At 37.9% G+C, this 19,341-nt stretch overlaps 1 long non-coding RNA gene and 3 other non-coding genes across 6 annotated transcripts; 2 read left to right on the forward strand and 2 right to left on the reverse strand.

Moving 5' to 3' along the window:
• Positions 1-5,521: 5,521 nt before the first annotated feature.
• LOC124381410 lies at positions 5,522-8,662 on the forward strand. 3 transcript variants are annotated; one of them, XR_006924847.1, is made up of 9 exons: positions 5,522-5,697; positions 5,813-5,901; positions 6,420-6,556; positions 6,740-6,847; positions 6,946-7,038; positions 7,129-7,240; positions 7,324-7,547; positions 7,632-7,803; positions 7,941-8,662. It is a non-coding gene; the product is annotated as an uncharacterized LOC124381410 (long non-coding RNA). The 3 variants fall into 3 exon arrangements; XR_006924846.1 differs by lacking the exons at positions 5,522-5,697; positions 5,813-5,901 and having other exon boundaries at positions 5,917-6,556; positions 7,632-7,845; XR_006924845.1 differs by lacking the exons at positions 5,522-5,697; positions 5,813-5,901 and having other exon boundaries at positions 5,919-6,556.
• A 2,930-nt stretch (positions 8,663-11,592) lies between these two features.
• Positions 11,593-11,685, forward strand: trnar-ucu. The gene is made up of 2 exons: positions 11,593-11,629; positions 11,650-11,685. It is a non-coding gene; the product is annotated as a tRNA-Arg (tRNA).
• An 810-nt stretch (positions 11,686-12,495) lies between these two features.
• Positions 12,496-12,588, reverse strand: trnar-ucu. The gene is made up of 2 exons: positions 12,552-12,588; positions 12,496-12,531 (listed from the first exon to the last, which is right to left on the reverse strand). It is a non-coding gene; the product is annotated as a tRNA-Arg (tRNA).
• A 6,642-nt stretch (positions 12,589-19,230) lies between these two features.
• trnar-ucu lies at positions 19,231-19,323 on the reverse strand. Its single transcript has 2 exons — positions 19,287-19,323; positions 19,231-19,266 (listed from the first exon to the last, which is right to left on the reverse strand). It is a non-coding gene; the product is annotated as a tRNA-Arg (tRNA).
• Between the last annotated feature and the right edge of the window lie 18 nt (positions 19,324-19,341).

Below are 19,341 nucleotides of genomic sequence, written 5' to 3' on the forward strand. Positions count from 1 at the left end.
TATGGGGCGGAAGAGACCACACAAAATGGAGCTCAAAAGGATTAACTTATTTACTCTTTTCTTAGAGTTAGTTACACTCCCACCAATCATGAGTGAATAATGGGACATATTAAGCACAAATGATTTCAACTGAAAATTGAGACTTTGTATAAAGACAACTTATGCCAAAGTTGAAAACTTAGCAACGACTATGTACTATTATGCACTATAGAGGGAAGGAGCAGATTTAATTAGACTCCAGCAACAGAACAAGCTTCTGGATTGGGCGCTCAACTTCTGACAATTCATGAAGACGCTCCCCTTTCTTGCCAAGCTTACGGTCACCAAGCTGGAGTTTAACTCTCCGTACAAGTCCATTTTTGTCAGTAGTGACTTTTGAAACTCTACCCAATCTCCACTCATTCCTCTGCAAATCCTCTCCTTTCAGGATTACAATATCTCCAACTTGTAAATTCCTTCTTGGAGCATGCCAGCGCTGTCTAAGAGCTATGTTGGTGAGGTATTCCTTTCACCATCGACTCCAAAACTGTTCTGCAAGGTATTGAACATGTCTCCACCTTTTCTTGCCATACATATCTTCCTTGGCAAGCTGAATAGCATCTTCAGTGTTTTCGACACTTGTGAGCCCATCGTCCACATAAAGGTCCCTCATAACAAATCTCGAGCCTTGAGGGTAGATGTCACGATTCTCCTCAGCTAGATTTAAGTGGAGAACTCCACTTAAGTTGTTCAACATGTCGGGCCCAGAGAGGAGGTGATCATTCAAGCTTGTTCCTTTGTATCTGGCTGAGCAATCAAACACTACACAAAGTTTATCTGGCTTCTTCGCGTGATGCACACCATGATGGGGAATGTACCATCTCTCCTCTTCACTCCCACCGTCATTGACCTGCTCAGCGTCTCCCTTCCCAATGACTTCCTCCATGAACTCAACATAATGTTCCTTATACCTTTCATCCCGTTGTAATTTCCTTTTAAGGTGAAGGAGGCGCGTAATAGCTGAGCCTTTGTTGTCAGGCAGGCTGGGTCTGGTTTTGAAGGGCAGAGGCATTTCATAATGTCCAGGCACATTTTTCCTTATTCCTTTCTCCAGTATGTTAAGAAATGTGATATCGTCTTGTGACACAATTTTGCTGTCGTCATTGCCATCTTTGAAGTCAGACTCTAGAACGCGAATGACGTCGGTAGGAGTTAACGTAGGTAGCTCTTTAACTGTAATTCTGTGACACAGATGATGTGTGCCCAACGCATCCTGGGTTTGTAGTGAGCGCCCTACAATACTCCATCCTAAATCAGTCCTTACAGCATAGGGTTCCTCGTCGTCTCCTAAAAGGACCTTTCTTGGTGCCATAGCTCTTGAGCAGTTGTAGCCGATCAAAAGACCTACTACACAGTCCTTCAGTGGTTGTATTTCATCCACTATTTCTGCCAGATGACTCCATTTTTTAGCCGTCTCACAAGTGGGAATGTGAGAGCGGTTGACAGGTATGCAGTCCTTTGTATAGGTGACCGGAAGATCGACTTGAACTGCAGAACTATATCCTCTAACACGAAGCCCAGAGACACCTTCGCCAGGATCACCGTATCTCTGCCGCTCATAGTCGTCAACTTTAGTTTCACTGGATACTTGTCAGCATTAAGACCATCACTCACTTCTTGGTCAATGAACGTAGTATCGCTTTGAGTGTCGAGCAGTGCATAGACGAGTTTCTCAGTGGTTGGGTCATTTTTAGATGAAACCCAGACTGGCATCACCATAGATGTGTTTGATGAGCCTTCACCTGCTACACTGAGTGACATTGCAGCAGCGCTTTGATTTGTTTCTGGTTCTGATGTAGTCCTTTCTCTTTTATAGTTGTCATCATGCAGGGCTGTAGGATGCTTTCCTTTACAGTGGTCACAGAAAAAACGATGACGGCAGTCTCTCACGCTGTGGCCGGGTTTCAGGCATCCATAACAGAGTTTCTTCTCCTTTATATAGTTGCGTCGCTCAACTAACACCATCTCAGTGAACTTGTAGCATGCGTGTAGTTGGTGTCTATTATCTTGACAAAAGATGCATGAAACCTTAACTTTCCACTGTTCTGACTTGTATTTTTCATTTTTAGTGACTATTTGAGTGGTAAACACACTAGCTTTGGTTTTCTTCACATCTCTGAGGTTTCCCTTCTCAGTGATAGAATCTGACAAATGAAGGGCATGAAAGGACGTAATGGGATTACAAGCAATCTCGGCTTCATCTGACATGAATCTAGCAAACTCTTTGAAACTTGGGAATTCTTGATTTTCATTTAGGCTTTGCGTGACTTGTCGGTTCCAGCGTAAAGCTGCCCAGTCTGGCAATTTGTGAACGAGCTTCCGATTTTCTTCCCAGTCGTTTAATATGTCAAGACCCTTGACATGAGGCATGGCATCTTGACAAGCATTCAGAAAATCTGAGAAGCGTCTCAGTCCTTCAGCATCCTTTGATGGAATTCTCGGCCAGTTGGTGAGCTTCTCTCTAAATGCTCTCTGAATGGCGAATGGCTGGCCAAAGCGACTATTTAGTTTTTCGGCTGGCGTGATTGCCCTTTGGTCTATGAGTGAAGTGAATGCTGCCTTCCATTCAATGAATTGTATGGGATCGCCATTGAAGACAAATGGCTCAGGAACAGGAAGCCTATTTAAGGCTGTGTTGTCTTGAAAGAGCTGAGTGAGAGAGGGAATGTCTGTATGACGATTCGTTGCAACTTGAGAGAGGGGCACTGTAGTTACAGGTGTATTCTTTGCTTCCATGTTCCTTTCCTTCTTGAGATAAATAGCATCCTTGTGATCCGTCTCCCTTTCGTAGATCTTCAACTTGGCTTGAGCGGCCCTTATCTCTTTCGCTGCCTGTAATTGCTCCAACTTACGCCTTTGTGCCTCTAGAGCCTTGCGTTGTTGTTCCTCTAGCTCTCTTATAGATTCCTTTTGCTTTTCTTCTTCCAGCAGCATCTGATAATTTGCTTCCTTTACTGCTAGTTCAGCTGCTGCGTCCACGCGTTTTACTATCATGGATGAAGTTATGGAGTAGTGATTGGACGGTCTTTCCTGCGGCTCATCAAACCCGCTTTCCTCATTTATAGCTCTGCTGTATGCAATGTTGATGATTTCTGTGGTCACAGCTTCACACGTATCAACTCTTCTTCTTATGTCGGTGGAGGGTGAAGTGAGATTTCGAATTTCATAATAAATGTTCATCACGTCTTCTTTACTTTTCTTAAGCTCGGCAATGAGAGGCCAGAGCTGACTCTCTGACATATAAGTCTTTAGCTGATCTCTTGCCTTCCTTGCGTGGAGCTTCCACTGTTCGTACATGGCAAACAGCCTTTTCTCTTTTCTCTTGGCCTCTTCATATTGATGCGCGAGCATCTTCTCTATAGGATGGCGTGTGCGTTCAGAGCGTCTTGGACCTTGTAAATCTTCATGCTGGTAACCAGCCATCTGCTCCTCCACCTCTATCTCATTTCCTGACTGTGACATTATCACTTTAAATTTTTTACTCTAATGGCGGAAGAAGACCCCCTTAACAGATATGGAAAAGCCCTGAATATGAACTGTATAAACATAAAATATCAGAACATCAATTTAAGCAGCTGAAACATATGCATGTACATATAGACACTAGAATTATTGTAAATGTCAGTGTAAATACTACAATGAACAAGTTATCAACAATAATAAATTTAAATGAGGGAAATGTGAATGGTAAATCCTCAATAAACACTTTTAACTAAGTGGATGAATGCAAAATTCAAATAACAAAAATCTATGTCCTTAATTAGACAAGGTCCATGTGGATGCCTGCAGGCATGGGCGCAAATATAATCACAGTTTATCTTGTTGCTCTTGTTGCTGAGCTGGTGAGTATTGAATGTTCAGTCCGAGAAGCCATTCATCCGTTGCTCGTCGTATTGTCGTACTAGAGTAGATTAATACTCACGGTCTTGCATCAATGTCCCTAAGTGCGGTTGTACTTGACCATTGCACCGAATCTGTGAGACCACTGTCCGAAATATATGGGTCAGGCACGAGGAAGCAGCTTGATGAGTCCACGCTGATACCTTGTGACGGTGATGTAGCAGAAGCTGTAACTGGTGCTTTGAAGACCCTCTGTGGCCCGTTGTAGACAACAGTTATTGGAATCGATGCGGGTCAAGCTCTTACTGTAGCTAATCCCCAGCCAGACAATGGTGAAGCGTACTGATGTTTCAAAAAGCCTTTATTTTGTGTTCAGCCGTCAGCCTTTTCTTTGGGAAACACAAAATCTACCTTTCCTTGATGAAAAACCTTTTCTTAGTGAAACACCGTAAGAGCTACAGAACAGATAAATAACAAATAATACAATCAGCTCTTACAAACATAAACATGAATAGCGATTTATAAGAAACCCTTTTGTGATGTCACACAATGATGTCACAGATGTGACAGTGATAACAACACATTAAAACACCTTCACAGTTAAATAGATTAACCCACATATAAATGCATATACACATTAAACAATCAAACATAGTACCTTGTTCCCGTTCCAGCTAGGTGCTTAATTATCCCTTACTTTCCTTAAGAACCTTGTACGATTTCAGAGCGTTTTAGCGGCATGACTTTCCTATTCCATGTGTGCTTCACACAACTAGTGGGGGCGGAGTTAAAGGACTATACCGTATGGGGGCGGAGTTAAACGACTATACCGTATGGGGCGGAAGAGACCAAACGAAATGGAGCTCAAAAGGATTAACTTATTTACTCTTTTCTTAGAGTTAGTTGCAGTGATGGACATGTTAACGGACGAGGTCAGACAGGAGTCTCCCTGGACTATGATGTTTGCGGATGATATTGTGATTTGTGGTGAGAGTAGTGAGCAGGTTGAGAAGAGCCTGGAGAGGTGGAGATATGCGCTGGAGAGAAGGGGAATGAAAGTCAGTAGGAGAAAAACAGAGTACATGTGTGTGAATGAGAGGGAGCGCAGCGGAGTGGTGCGGTTGCAGGGAGAAGAGGTGGAGAAGGTGGAGGAGTTCAGGTATCTGGGGTCAACAGTGCAAATTAATGGAGAGTGTTTTAGAGAAGTGAAGAAAAGAGTGCAGGCAGGGTGGAGTGGGTGGAAAAGAGTGATAGCAGGAGTGATTTGTGATGGAAGAGTATCTATGAGGGTGAAAGGGAAAGTTTATAGGACTGTGGTGAGACCTGTGATGTTGTATGTACTAGAGACAGTGGCATTGAGTAAAAGACAGGAGGTGGAGCTGGAGGTAGCAGAGCTGAAGTTGTTAAGGTTTTTGTTGGGAGTGGTGAGGATGGACAGGATTAAAAATTAGTTTATTAGAGGGACAGCGCATGTAGGATGTTTTGGTGACAAGGTGAGGGAGGCGAGATTGAGATGGTTTGGACATGTGCAGAGGAGAGACATGAGTTATATTGGTAGAAGAATGCTGAGGATGGAGCCATCAGGAAGGAGGAAAAGAGAAAGGCCAAGGAGGAGGTTCATGGATGTGGTGAGGGAAGACATGCAGGTAGTTGGTGTAAAAGAGGCAGATGTAGAGGACAGGGTGGTATGGAGACGGATGATCCACTGTGGCGACCCCTAATGGGAGCAGCGTGAAGAAGAAGAAGAAGAATTTGCTGCAGAAAATAGCCTAACATTATATTCAACCGGCACAACTTTGTCTTCTTCAGCCACCATTTGTAATTGCAGTGTAACATCTAAGTAATGCATAGTGCATGAGAGAAATGGATAGGTAACTCTTAGTTGAACCAGCCCTAAATTATGATTTTGAATATATATTTTCTTTGTTAACAGGGGCAAAATGCTGTTGCGTGTTCAATTCAGGGAAGAGCAGAAATACGTCAAGCTGTCTGAGCTGACATTCGATGCTTTCTTGAAAGAAGGTGGGTACATTAGATTAAAGCTATAGCCTATACATCATGCAATCACAAAATAATACAGCTTTAACCAATTATGTTATGATATCTAGGTCAATAATCATTTTCTTTTCAGTTACATAAAATTGGCTGCAAATACTTGTCTTTCATCATTTAGTGAATACATAAGGCAAACTTAAATATGAACTTTCATTCTTGTAAGAAGGGAATGCATGTTTTTTTATTACACTTTTTTAAACAGCGTGTCTAAAATTAAACATACCAGAAAGCATGCAGCCAGACATTAAGGTGTATGACCAGTCAGACACAGAAGTTGACAGGGAGGTTTTTGAAGAAATAGTGAAGGAGTCACCTGGAACTCTGAGAATCATGCTGGGCAATGGAGGACTTGGTATTCATTCAGACAATTCACAAATTAGTTTGTTTAGTTTAAAGGCCGGGATGAGAACATTTATTTCCTAAAATACCGGTACATTTTTTTTGTAATATGTTTCTATATTTTGTACAAATTTCATAATGAACAGGTGCCTCTTAATTATCATCATGCTCGGATACATCTGATGACACTGTCATCCTGAATTTCACGATCTGTGACCCTGTTGAAGAAGAAGCCACTGCCGAAGGAAGCTAGCCATGCCACATAAACTACGAGGCAAAAGCAGTAAGTGGTGGAAATTGCTACGTCCAAGTTGCTTTAATTGTTAAGTCCAATCTGAATGTTGTTTTACCATGGGAAGTGTTCTTTGGATAACATTTTTTCCCATCATTATTACATATGGTTTTACAATAACGGATGCACATTTTATTCCACCTATGGTTTATTTCTAAAATCTTGACATCAAAGCCTGGTGGTGAACAAATTATGCAAGAGTATGGAAAAACCAAATCCCTGACAGATGCCACCAGAAACAGATGATTACATACTTGCTGCTGAGATGACAGAAACACATGGGTAAGCATTAAGCATATAGCTGGGCTGTAAATAAACATTGTTATTATTTTACAAATATTAATCATGTAAATTGTGTTGCGCAATGTCATATATGCTAGGACATCCCCCCCAAAAGTGTCAGAGTGATGTATGCACAGGGGATAGTAGCTTTGTTTCCCTATCTAGAAGACCCATACTCACAACATGGATATGTAAGTAAATGGGTTATTGCAACATTATGCACATATTCACTCTTTGAAATGTTAATAGTACTCCTTTAAAATTTATTTATAATCACTTAGGAACATTACTACGATCCAGAGAGTGGTTCAGGATACTTTGCATGGCGATTGAAGACCATATAAAGAAAAACAGCAGAGGAAAGCAGTGCCTCAGTCAGCAAATCTCCTAAAGGTATGTTTACTGATCAGTGACGTGATTATATTGGTGACCTGTGAATTGTACAGAAAGTTTTGAACATTTTATTATGTCTTAAGTTGGTGGGCCAGGTCGTGTTCATCAGCCCTCCACCTTTGACAGAGAGCCATCTGATGAGGATGTGGAAGCAGCTATTGCTGTTTTGAGACACTCTGCTGATGAAAAGACTGTACGTGACAAGATGAAAATGACCTTCATATATCGGCAAGCAATGGTCAGTGATGAAGCCAAATCATCAGATGTCTTCTTGGTCTTCCCACGATTTCTGGACACACCAGGACTGGTATGAAATCTTAATTCACAGCATCACCAAAATATCCAGTGTAGCATTATGTATCACTCATCACTTCTGTGTGTTACATTGCAGATAGAACAAGATTTCAGATTTCTGTTTGGTGAGGCCACGGCCAACAAATTCTTGGAGAAATGGCCAACCACTTTTAAAGCAAAAGTAATAAAGGAAAGCCATGGACTTGTACCCACCACAGAACTCTTGGATTTGATGCGCAATGCTGAGTCAGCTACTGAAGTTGAGAATTGTATGCATGGAACTGTTTTACTTGTTATTGTGGGTTATGTAGGTGTGTAGTGTACATTTTCGTAATGGTGCAAGTTGTCATTTTGAATGCAATGCTATGGCATAATGTTAACCAGGTTTTTATTTACTTATTTGTAGGCTGGGACAGTGACATGTCTGCCGCTGCTTGCTGCTGCTACATCTGCTACCACCATCTGCATATCAAGCTGTAGATCAGCTCATCAGATTTCAAAAGGTAGGCATCTTAAAAAGTGCCATGGAAGCAGTTTAGTTGATTCTGTAGAATATGATCTTTTATATCCTTAAAGTACTGTCAATACAAGTAATGTTTCTCATGTTGAAGAGTCGACTGAATATTTAGAGTCACAGTTATCTTCGCCATACATTGTAAATAGTTGTTCATCTGTAATTTCTGATCTAAAGGCAGCAGGTGTTGGTCAAAGTACACTGAATTCCGTAGTGATTTCCATGGAAGAGATTGTTCAAGATATCCATCAATTGAATCTGAAGTGCCCGTGTTTTATCAGATTGAGTCAGTTTTGATAATGTGTGAAAAACTGTTGCTAATCACAGTGCTTTTAAACACAGTAACTTTTCAAGAACATTTCCATGCATATAAGGTGATCAGAACAAAGCAGGATTTTTTTTTTTTTTCATGTGAACCTGCATTACCCTAGGCCTTTTGACATACAAATGTCATATGGAGGAAATGACACAACTCTCCTTGTTGTGCCATATTGCTTTCTCTGGTAAACATTTATTATTATGTTATACATGTTTAGGTCAGAGACAAGGCAATGTGTTTGCAATGTAAATTAAATGACATTAAAATTCTTTATTTTTTACAATAAATTGTAAGTTCTGTGATCTAGTGTTATTGTGCTTGTTTTTATTTGGATAGTAGTTGATAGTTCTATAAATCAGTAACACTTCATCTAATGATTTATATATTTTTTAAAACACTGTAGAGAAATAAAAAGTAAATATTACACTTAGTGTCTTTTTTTTAAGTAAAATTGTAGATAAATTAACTCTATACTGTGTAATTATATTACTCTTAACAGTGTGATTAACCTACAGTGTTAAATATTTTTACACATTTCATTGTTATTTTTTTTACACAATATTGAGTAGAATTAACTCTAAAAACTTGACACTGACCAAAGAGTAAATTTTACACTGATTTCGAGTGGCACCAAATGTTATCTGAAACAGAGTCAAATTGAACTCTTTAGGGGTTAAATTAACACTTCTGTTTTTACTGTGCACCTGCGTAATATTGTGTTGGTCCCCCTGTTGCTGCCAAAACACTTCTGAACCATTGAGCATCAACAGCATTGACTTGTTCAGCATTTTCAGCAAAAGGAGCTCGTCTGGTCCAACCTTCCCGTGCATTAATGAACCTCGGCCACTCATAACCCTGTCGCCGGTTCACCACTGTTCCTTCCTTGGACCACTTTTGATAGATACTGACCACTGCAGACGAGGAATATCCCACAAGAGCTGCAGTTGTGAAGATGCTCTGACCCAGTCATCTAGACATCACAATTTGGCCCTTGTCAAACTCGAATCCCTACGCTTGCCCATTTTTCCTGCCTTGAACACAACAACTTTGAGGACATAATTTTTATTTCCTGCTTAATAAATCCCACCCACTAACAGGTGTCATAATCAAGATATAATCAGTGTTGTTCACTTTATTGGTCATAATGTTATAATGTCATAATGTTACACCTGATCGGTGTAAGTAATGAGGTTTGATATTGCTGATAGTTTTTCCAGGTGATATGAAATATGTACTGTTTGCTAAAATGTGTGAATATGTGGTAATAGGGCATTGTGCATTTTTGCTGTTGTAGTTTAATGATGTATACAGTAAGTATTATTATATTGTGACACACTGGTGGGTGTCATGTGAATATATTTTATTACCTAATTTAAATGTTTGAAATTATGATATTTACATTGTTGAAATGCAGTGTATTTGATGCTGGGATGCCATTGGATATATATTTTAGTATTTTTAGTCATTCTCTCTCCAACTCATCTGACAAGATGAGTCTAATTAATACATTCAAGTCTTCTATTCGGATTACAAAAACATAGTAATTAAGTTTGATATTTCTGATAGTTGTACCTAGTGGCACAGATGCTATGAATTATGCATTATTTTTCTAAAATGTGTGACCATGTGGTTACATGGAACTGTGTAATGCTAATATTTTTATTAACTATTGAACATTTTTTAATTATGATATTTACATTGTTGACAATATATAAAAAAAGAAAAACATGTTCACGGTTCATCTTGATTTTATACATCACCTAAAAAAGTTACCTGAAAGCTATCCTGAAAAAGTAAGAGCAGATTTAAAAAACCTCCAAGACTTTTAATATAAAAATACCTACAAAGTGCTATTTTATTGTAACTTGAACTGCAGGTTTAATTTATTCGTCCAGTCCTGGAAAACAAATGCACACGAATCACATGAAAGAAATAAAACAGTTATACCCAGTGTTAGGCAGTAACGCGTTACTGTAACTGAGTTACTTTTGACAGTAACTAATACTGTAACGCGTTACTTTTAAAAATAAAGTAACTCTGTTACCGTATCATGGGCGTAAATTTCATTTAACAGTAGGGGGGGACAATAAATATAAAAATTCTCGAGCAGTTTTTGAAGGGGGACACAAATAATACAGTCAAATTGTACTTACAGTATAAAGTTAAGTCTCCACAGTGAAAAACTTTGTTTCTATCATTATTATTGTGCAATGGAAACTGCGTCAATTACAATAGTAATTCAAACTGCTTTACATAAATTAAGTTAAACTATCATAAAAAAATAATCACAACAATAAAAACAAGGAATTAAAATAAAGGTTTAACATTTTATTTACAAATTAATTAAGACACTTAAGAACAGAATAGAAATTGATTATAAAAATACAGTGGGGTCAGTTCGGATGTAGCACAGTGATCATTTATTAAATGCACAGATAAACAATATGCTAATTGTGTGTTAATGTTAAGTTAACATTATACCAAGTCGTCCCAAATAAAACACTGCATGGGAAACGGCTTTGGTGTGTTAGTGTCAGTGCACTATGCTACAAGCTATTGTAAACAAGCTAACGTTCACTAGATAAGTAATATTTTAATCTCTAATAGAGCAGATTCATGGAAAATTACATCGCTAATCAGCATTTTTGCCGCAACTAATTTATGCATGAGTCTGCATCAACTACATTAAAGCTTACAAAATTACATCGGCATTCAGGGACAGGCATTAAGCTGGTTTAAATCCTACCTGTCCGATCGTTACCATTTCGTAGATTTAAATGGAGAGCTATCCAGGCTAATGCAAGTAAATTATGGCGTGCCGCAAGGTTCAGTTCTAGGACCCCTGCTCTTCACAATATACATGCTTCCGTTAGGAAATATTATTAGAAGGCATGGAATTAGCTTCCATTGTTATGCTGATGATACTCAGCTATATATTTCATCTAAACCAGGCGATACAGCTCAATTAACCCGGATAACTGAGTGTGTTAAGGAACTAAGAGATTGGATGACCCATAACTTTCTACTTTTAAATTCTGATAAGACTGAGATTTTGCTCATTGGCCCAAAAACTAGTATTTTTAGCTTTACGCTGGATGCCCTTCTTAACGCAACCCTTCCCATTTATCCGGGCTTGGGACCGGCACTAAGAGTACACTAGCTTGTGCAACCCTAATGGCTGGGGTTGGTTTCCTGACCGGGCAAATATTGCTTTATTCAACAGGTGGCTCCGTGGCGCAATGGATAGCGCATTGGACTTCTAGGCCAAGCACTAGCGATGTGATTCAAAGGTTGTGGGTTCGAGTCCCACCGGAGTCGCTTCTTTTCTTTATTAATAGAAAAATTTGGTACTTATTTTATTAAAACGCCTTCAAATAAATACGATCGCAATTTGTATTTCTTATAAAATTTTATTTGTTTCTGTTAAACCTAAAATGCATTGATCAACGGACTCCTATAAGGGGCGCTTAGTGTCCCAACTCTGGTCTTGAAAACCCCCATTGTTCAGGGATTTCTCCAGAAACGTGTGCATTATCCAAGTTCATTAGTTTTTCATTGTAGGCACCTGCGGCTTATAGACAGGTGCGGCGTATTTATGTTCATAATAAAAATCTTTGTCAAATTCATTGGGTGCGTTTAATAGTCCAGAAATTACAGTAACGCACTACTGCGCGCCTCTATTTTAATTCGGTAAAAACATAACGTCCACGTGAGTGGCGGCTGATCTTGGCAGAATACACGTAAAACTTTTTTCCGTAGACAAAAAGGTCTCCACGGACTGGATGAGAGGTCTAGTGGTTAGGTTCGATCCCCGGTCAGGGAACCAACCCAAGCCATTAGGGTTGCACAAGCCAGTGCACTCTCAGTGCTGGTCTCAAGCCCAGATAAATGGGTAAGGTTGCGTTAGTAAAAAAAAAAAAAAACCCTGAACAATGGGGGTTTTCAAGACCAGAGTTGGGACACTAAGCGCCCCCTAAAGGAGACCTTTGGTCAATGCATTTTATGTTTAACAGAAACAAAGAAAATTTTATAAGAAATACAAATTGCGATCGTATTTATTTCAAGGCGTTTTAATAATATAAGTACAAAAAATATATAATTTTTTTTTTTATTAATAAAGAAAAGAAGCGACTCCGGTGGGACTCGAACCCACAACCTTTGAATCACATCGCTAGTGCTTGGCCTAGAAGTCCAATGCGCTATCCATTGCGCCACGGAGCCACCTGTTGAGTATTGCAACGTTTGCCCGGTCAGGGCAAAAATTAGGGTTGCACAAGCCAGTGCACTCTTAGTGCCGGTCCCAAGCCCGGATAAATGGGGAGGGTTGCGTTAGGAAGGGCATCCAGCGTAAAAACATGCTGTAAAAACCGCTGTGGCGACCCCTAGAGGGAGAAGCTGAAAGAAAGTTTATACGCTATTTATAAATAAAGATTGGCAAGCTGGTAGGTAACAGGCAATTTCCTGATCATCAAATACAAATACACCAAAACAAATATATATAAATTACCTTCGCCACTAAGCTAAGGCTAACAGGGAGCTAATATGAGCTCATCTACAGTGGCTCCTTTTGAGTAATATTAATATCGTGCATACTAATTAATGAGATCGCGCGCCAAAGCAAAGCTGGGACATCGTTTTAGATTAGATAATAAATGAGCCTGCACAATTAACACGCAATATGTCTCGTAGTGATGCACGATGCATTCATTTTTGAATGAGTCTTAATGTGACTCAGAAGAACGAGTCGACTCACAGGGATTCGGTTCTTTTTTTTTTTTTTTTTTTTTTTACTGCACGCGCATGCGCAAAGCATGGCAAAATCCCTGTAGGTTATGTACAGAAACAGAATCTAGGGGGATCCACTTATTGAAAATGTAACATTTTATTTAGTATTAAAGTAACGAAATTGGACTAAATGACAAAAAAAAGAAGATTCGTTCATTTTGATAAACGAGATTTAAAGATCTTCCGTATAAGTCTAAGGAAATCTACGCACGCTGTTAGGCGTGATTGCGTCACATCTTTTGTCCAATCAAAATCAAGCACACGCCGAAACCGGAAGTGGGAAAAACCTCAAAGTACAACATCCCGGAAAATACACAGTAGTCATAACAGTCACTTTACGAACATGGACATGACTGTAAACTGTTGACAAAAGTCTGCGGAGGACCACAGCTTTTCATCAGGTATGAACATTTTTCAGACACTGAAATAAATTTGTGAATTGTTACAGCACTGAATTGACTGATAGCCTGACACCTATAGTGACATGTTAATGCTGATACCCAATTCTTCATTCTGATTGGTCAAAAGGTTTTGCCAAATTGCTGATTCATTTATTTTAATAGTTTCTACAGTATCATTTACATTGTTTTGTATGATAAAAATCTATATAATATTATATAAATATATAAAAAGTCTTAAACCCATATTTGTTTGTTTTCATACAAAAAGTATTTTTTTAATGTACTTATTCATTTACATTTTTTATGTAGTTTAAAAATTGTCATTAATTGAAATAAAAAAAACAAAAGTTGGTGAGAAAACGACTAGGGCTGCTGCTATCCATTATTTTGGTCATTTAGTATTCTAACGATTATCCCATCGATTAATCAGGTAAGAAGTACTTTTTCTTTATTAAACAGCAATACTAAATAAAAGAGAGAATGTGTTTCCTTTTTAATAAACTAAACCCATTTAGTGCATTTAATTGCCATATTACATCAAAATACAAATATTGTGCTTTCAAAAAGTCACCAACAGTGGCCCTGTAGAGGAGAGTAGGAAAATATTTGTTTAATTGAATTTATTGTTATTCTTACTCATGTATTTATTTATTAAATCTCACACAGTATCGCGATGTGGTTTTCTTCTTTCCGGAAAAGCAGCTTTAAAATTTTCACGCACTAAATCCATGTATTTATCGACAGCTTTAAAAATGTGCTCCACTCTGCTCTACACGGCCAACGCAGAGGGACTTTTTGACCGCACTGTATATAAATAAAAATTTTAAATCTTTTTGATTACTTTAAACAATACGTGGTACGGTGTTTTCTTTATGTTGTAGTTTAAAATGATCCCAAACTTTGTAAACTTCCAGGCATTTTCTTCAATCTGAATCTTCTCCTCGCCCCTTGCCGTTTTCTCCCTGTTCCTCCATTTTTCATTCTGCAGTGTCTTCGGGGTTACTGTGTGGTGTGTCAATAATAATGGTCCGTGAGGAAACACAGTGCTTTGTGTGTAGTTAAATGAATTAAATGTATTTTTGAGAAATCGTTTAAGCCCTAAAACCAACTATCTATTGCCAGTGTAGACCAGCTAATGCAGATCCCAGATCCGAAATACAGTGGTATCTCGACATACGAGTTTAATTCGTTCCGTAACCTTGCTCGTTTGCTCGTATTTCAAAGCAAATTTCCCAATTGAAATTAATTGAAATGCCATTAATCCGTTCCAGCCCCCAAAATGCCACCCAGTTGTTTTTGTTACGTGTTTTTGAATAAGAAAAATAAAATATAATAAAAAAGAATGTTAAGATATAATAAGGTTTTATTCAGTGTATTTTCCTTGGATATGAGAGCTAACGAAAACGTCGGTGGTGTGTGTGTAAGTGTACTACGTATCCCTAAACTTTAAAATTTTTACTTTTTCTTCTTTGCTTATCTTAATTTTCATCACAATCTTCGCTTTCTGGCTTCGATTCGCCATCTAGCAGCGGCGTCTCGAGCTCGTATCTCAAGTTTTTGCTCGCGTATCAAAGCAAAAAATCGACAGAGTGACCGCTCGTATCTCAAAAAATGTGTATGTTAGGGCACTTGTATGTCGAGGTACCACTGTATTTATGTAACTATAAGTGGATAAAAATGAATGATGGGTCTTACTTTATTAAATAAAATATATAATTTGTTAGCGATAATAAAGAAGGATGTCATGTGCGGTTATAATAAACAATCAACTCCAAGTTGGTTACATCATACCGTCGTTGATAACTTTCGTATAACAGCTTAAAGTGTTTTATTCCTTAACACAGCGCTTTTATAAAATTCCTCAAACAACATTTTACAATACGTGTACACTGAACATGTTTCAACATGGGATTTTCCCGTGTAGAATGTCTGTCTCCAGCACAAACCGTCTACAGCAGGTTAAGCAACATCTTTATTTTTATCATATTCATCGTTTTTAATGATTGCTATAGTATCATTCAAACTGCTTTGTATGGAAAGAATATATATATATGATCAAAGTCTAAAACCCATATTTTAAAAATGTTTTTTTTTTTTAAGATTTGATTTTCGATATGGTTAAGTAAGGATATGGTTGTCTAAGGATTTTTTTTTTTGTCTATAGCTACTACAACATAAAATAAGGTAAACCAGCTTAATGTAATGAATATAATAAATATAACTGAAATATAAATTTTGAATAATGAACTTAATGAATGTTAAATGTAATTATAAGTGGATAAAAATGAATGAGAGTCTTTAATTTATTAAATAAAAAATGTAAAAATGTTCTCAGCATTGGTAATTTGGACACTTAACATGTTTCAGCACGGGGGATTTTCCGCTGTGGAATGTCTAAATGTCTTAAGCACAAACCTTCTACAGCAGGTTAAGCATATGTATCTGTGTCTTTTTTCTTCTGATTGACTGTTGTTTAAAGCAGTGAATAAATTGAGTTTTTTATGTATTTATATACACCATAGACTTAGACTCCCTGTGTTCTACCACCGGTCACAATTGTGACCAGAGATAAAACACATTTTTTCATGGTCTTTTCAAATATTTTTTTACATTATTGACAATGATTGTGTAATATACTTACAAATACAACACAAATTCATATATGTCATCTCTGGGAAAAATTTGGGATAAAATGGGTTAAGATTTAAAGCGAATGATGTCTGGTTATCCCAGATGAGCAGCCATGGTGACTGTGGCAAGGAAAAACTCCCTTAGCAGTTATGAGAAAGAAACCTTGAGAGGAACCAAACTCAAAAGGGGAACCCATCCTCATTTGGGTGATATCAAGGGTTTGATTATTAATCTTAAAAAATGAAAAAAAAAACTAACATGAGCACCTGAGTAGCACCAGTGTCCTGGAGAAATGATGTCTCAAGAAAGAAGAAAAAAAAACATTATAATGCATGGAATCTTAGGACTTCTTTATGCATTTTTCTGTATTCATTATACAGTACAGTTTCCAGACTGCATAAAAAAATACTTGTTCCGTATTTGTCAGTTCAGTAATATAAATTGAATAGAATTATATTAAAATAATTATATGAATCATTATTATAATACAATTAATATTAATTGCATTAACGAGCACTGTAGGAATACGAATTGCTGCAGCTGATGCTGATGATGATGAAGATGATGATGATGAAGTCCTCACCTGGCTCGCGGTACCAGCGGTTGCGGTCGGCGGGCACGCGCACGCACCTCCACCACAAGCCGAGGGTGCCGTTCTCGCTCGCGGTCTTCTCCTCGAACTTGGCGTCGCTGAGCTCCTGGTGCAGCGCGCGCAGCTCGCTCGCGTTGTGCTCGTGCCGCACCCGCGGGCTCGCGTACTGATACCAGTGGCGCGTGCCCACCGCCACAGACAGGTAGACCGTGGCCAGGGTGCTCAGCACGCACGCGATCACCAGCGCCGTGGCTGAGCGGTTGTCCACCATGACGCCGTACCTGACCTGGTTTTCTGCTCGAAGGTTTTTCCTCTTTTTTCTCCCTCCTCCTCCTCTGAGTGTCCTCCTTTTTTTTTAATCAGCATATCAGATGAAATTCAGAGCCCATCTGTTGTTGTGCAGCTTCCATCTGGCCCTCAGCAATCAATTTCTCCCATAAGCTGTCACTTATCAACAAGCCTGAAAGATAAATGCAATCTAAATTGAATGACTGCAATAAATATTACTGATATAATAATAATAATAATAATATATGATAAAACAGAAGATAATATTATATCTACTACAAATGCATGCCCCTGTAGCCCTGTGTTGTTGAGATTTTGTAAATAATCCCTCTGCTTTCCTTTTCTGGTCAGCAGGCAAAAGCAGGGAATGCTGGGTATTTGATGCTGGACTGTTTTATTTATGTATATTTCATTCTTTTCAGTCTTTCTCTTTTCTCATCTGGTGAGAGTAGTCGAATCAATGCATTCAAGTCTTTGAGGAAATTATTAGGAAAATGGGTTTCTTACTGTAAAAATAGTTTTCAGTCATATTTCAAGTATTATGTATATACACTGATCAGGCATAGCATTATGACCACCTGCCTAAACACTTCTGACCCATTGAGCATCAACAGCATTGACTTGTTCAGCATTTTCAGCAACAGGAGCTTGTCTGGTCCAACCTTCCCGTGCATTAATGAACCTCGGCTGCTCATAATCCTTTTGCCGGTTCACCACTGTTCCTTCCTTGAACCACTTTTCAATGATACTGACCACTGCAGACGAGGAACATCCCACAAGAGCTGCAGTTGTGGAGATGCTCTGACCAAGTCGTCTAGACATCACAATTGGGCCTTGTCAAACTCGAATCCTTACGCTTGCCCATTTTTCCTGCTTCGAACACAACAACTTTGAGGACATAATGTTTTTTTCCTGCCTAATAAATCCCACCCACTAACAGATGCCATGATCAAGATATAATCAGTGTTGTTCACTTTATTGGTCATAATGTTATAATGTCATAGTGAGGTTTGATATTGCTGATAGTTTTTCCAGGTGGCACAGATGATATGAAATATGTACCGTTTGCTAAAATGTGTGAATATGTGGTTATAGGGCATTGTGCATTTTTGCTGTTGTAGTTCAATGATGTATACAGTAAGTATTGTTATATTGTGACACACTGGTGGGTGTCATGTAAATATATTTTATTACCTATTTAAAATGTTTGAGGTTATGATATTTACATTTTTGAAATGCAGTGTATTTGATACTGGGATGCAGTTACATATACGTATATTTTATTATTTTTATTCATTCTTTCTCCAACTCCAACAAGATGAGTCTAATTAATACATTCAAGTCTTCTATTCGGATTACAAAAACATATTCTGGGGTTCTTACTGTAAATTTGGCTTTCAGTCATATTTCAAAAAACTTATTTATATATATATATATATATATATATATATATATATATATATATATATATATATATATATATATATATATATATATATATAGTATATAGTAAGTAATGAAGTTTAATATTTCTGATAGTTGTAACAAGTGGCACAGATGCTATGAATTATGAATTATTTTTCTAAAATGTGTGACAATGTGGTTACATGGAACTGTGTAATGCTAATATTTTTTATATTTAAAATGTTTAAATTGATATATACATTGTTGACAATATATAAAAAAGGAAAACATGTTCACTGTTCATCTTTATTTTATACATCACCTAAAAAAGGTTACCTAAAAGCTATCCTGAAAAAGTAAGAGCAGATTTAAAAAACCTCCAAAACTTTTAATATAAAAATAACTACAAATTGCTATTTTATTGTAACTTGAACTACAGGTTTAATTTATTGGTCCAGTCCTGGAAAACAAATGCACACGAATCACATAGAAGGAATAAAACAGTTATACCACATACTTAAACTGAAGAAAAAAAACAAACAAATAAAAACATCAGAACACTTGAAATCCCTGAACAATGGTGGTTTCCAAGACCAGAGTTGGGACACTAAGCGCCCCCTATAGGAGACCGTTGGTCAATGCATTTTAGGTTTAACAGAAACAAAGAATATTTTATAAGAAATACAAATTGCGATCGTATTTATTTAAGGCGTTTTAATAATATAAGTAAAAAATTTTTTTTTTTTAATTAAAGAAAAGAAGCGACTCCGGTGGGACTCGAACCCACAACCTTTGAATCACATCGCTAGTGCTTGGCCTAGAAGTCCAATGCGCTGTCCATTGCGCCACGGAGCCACCTGTTGAATAGGACAA

This window comes from Silurus meridionalis, chromosome 28 (assembly GCF_014805685.1).
Source record: "Silurus meridionalis isolate SWU-2019-XX chromosome 28, ASM1480568v1, whole genome shotgun sequence".
Taxonomy (NCBI): Eukaryota; Metazoa; Chordata; class Actinopteri; order Siluriformes; family Siluridae; genus Silurus; species Silurus meridionalis.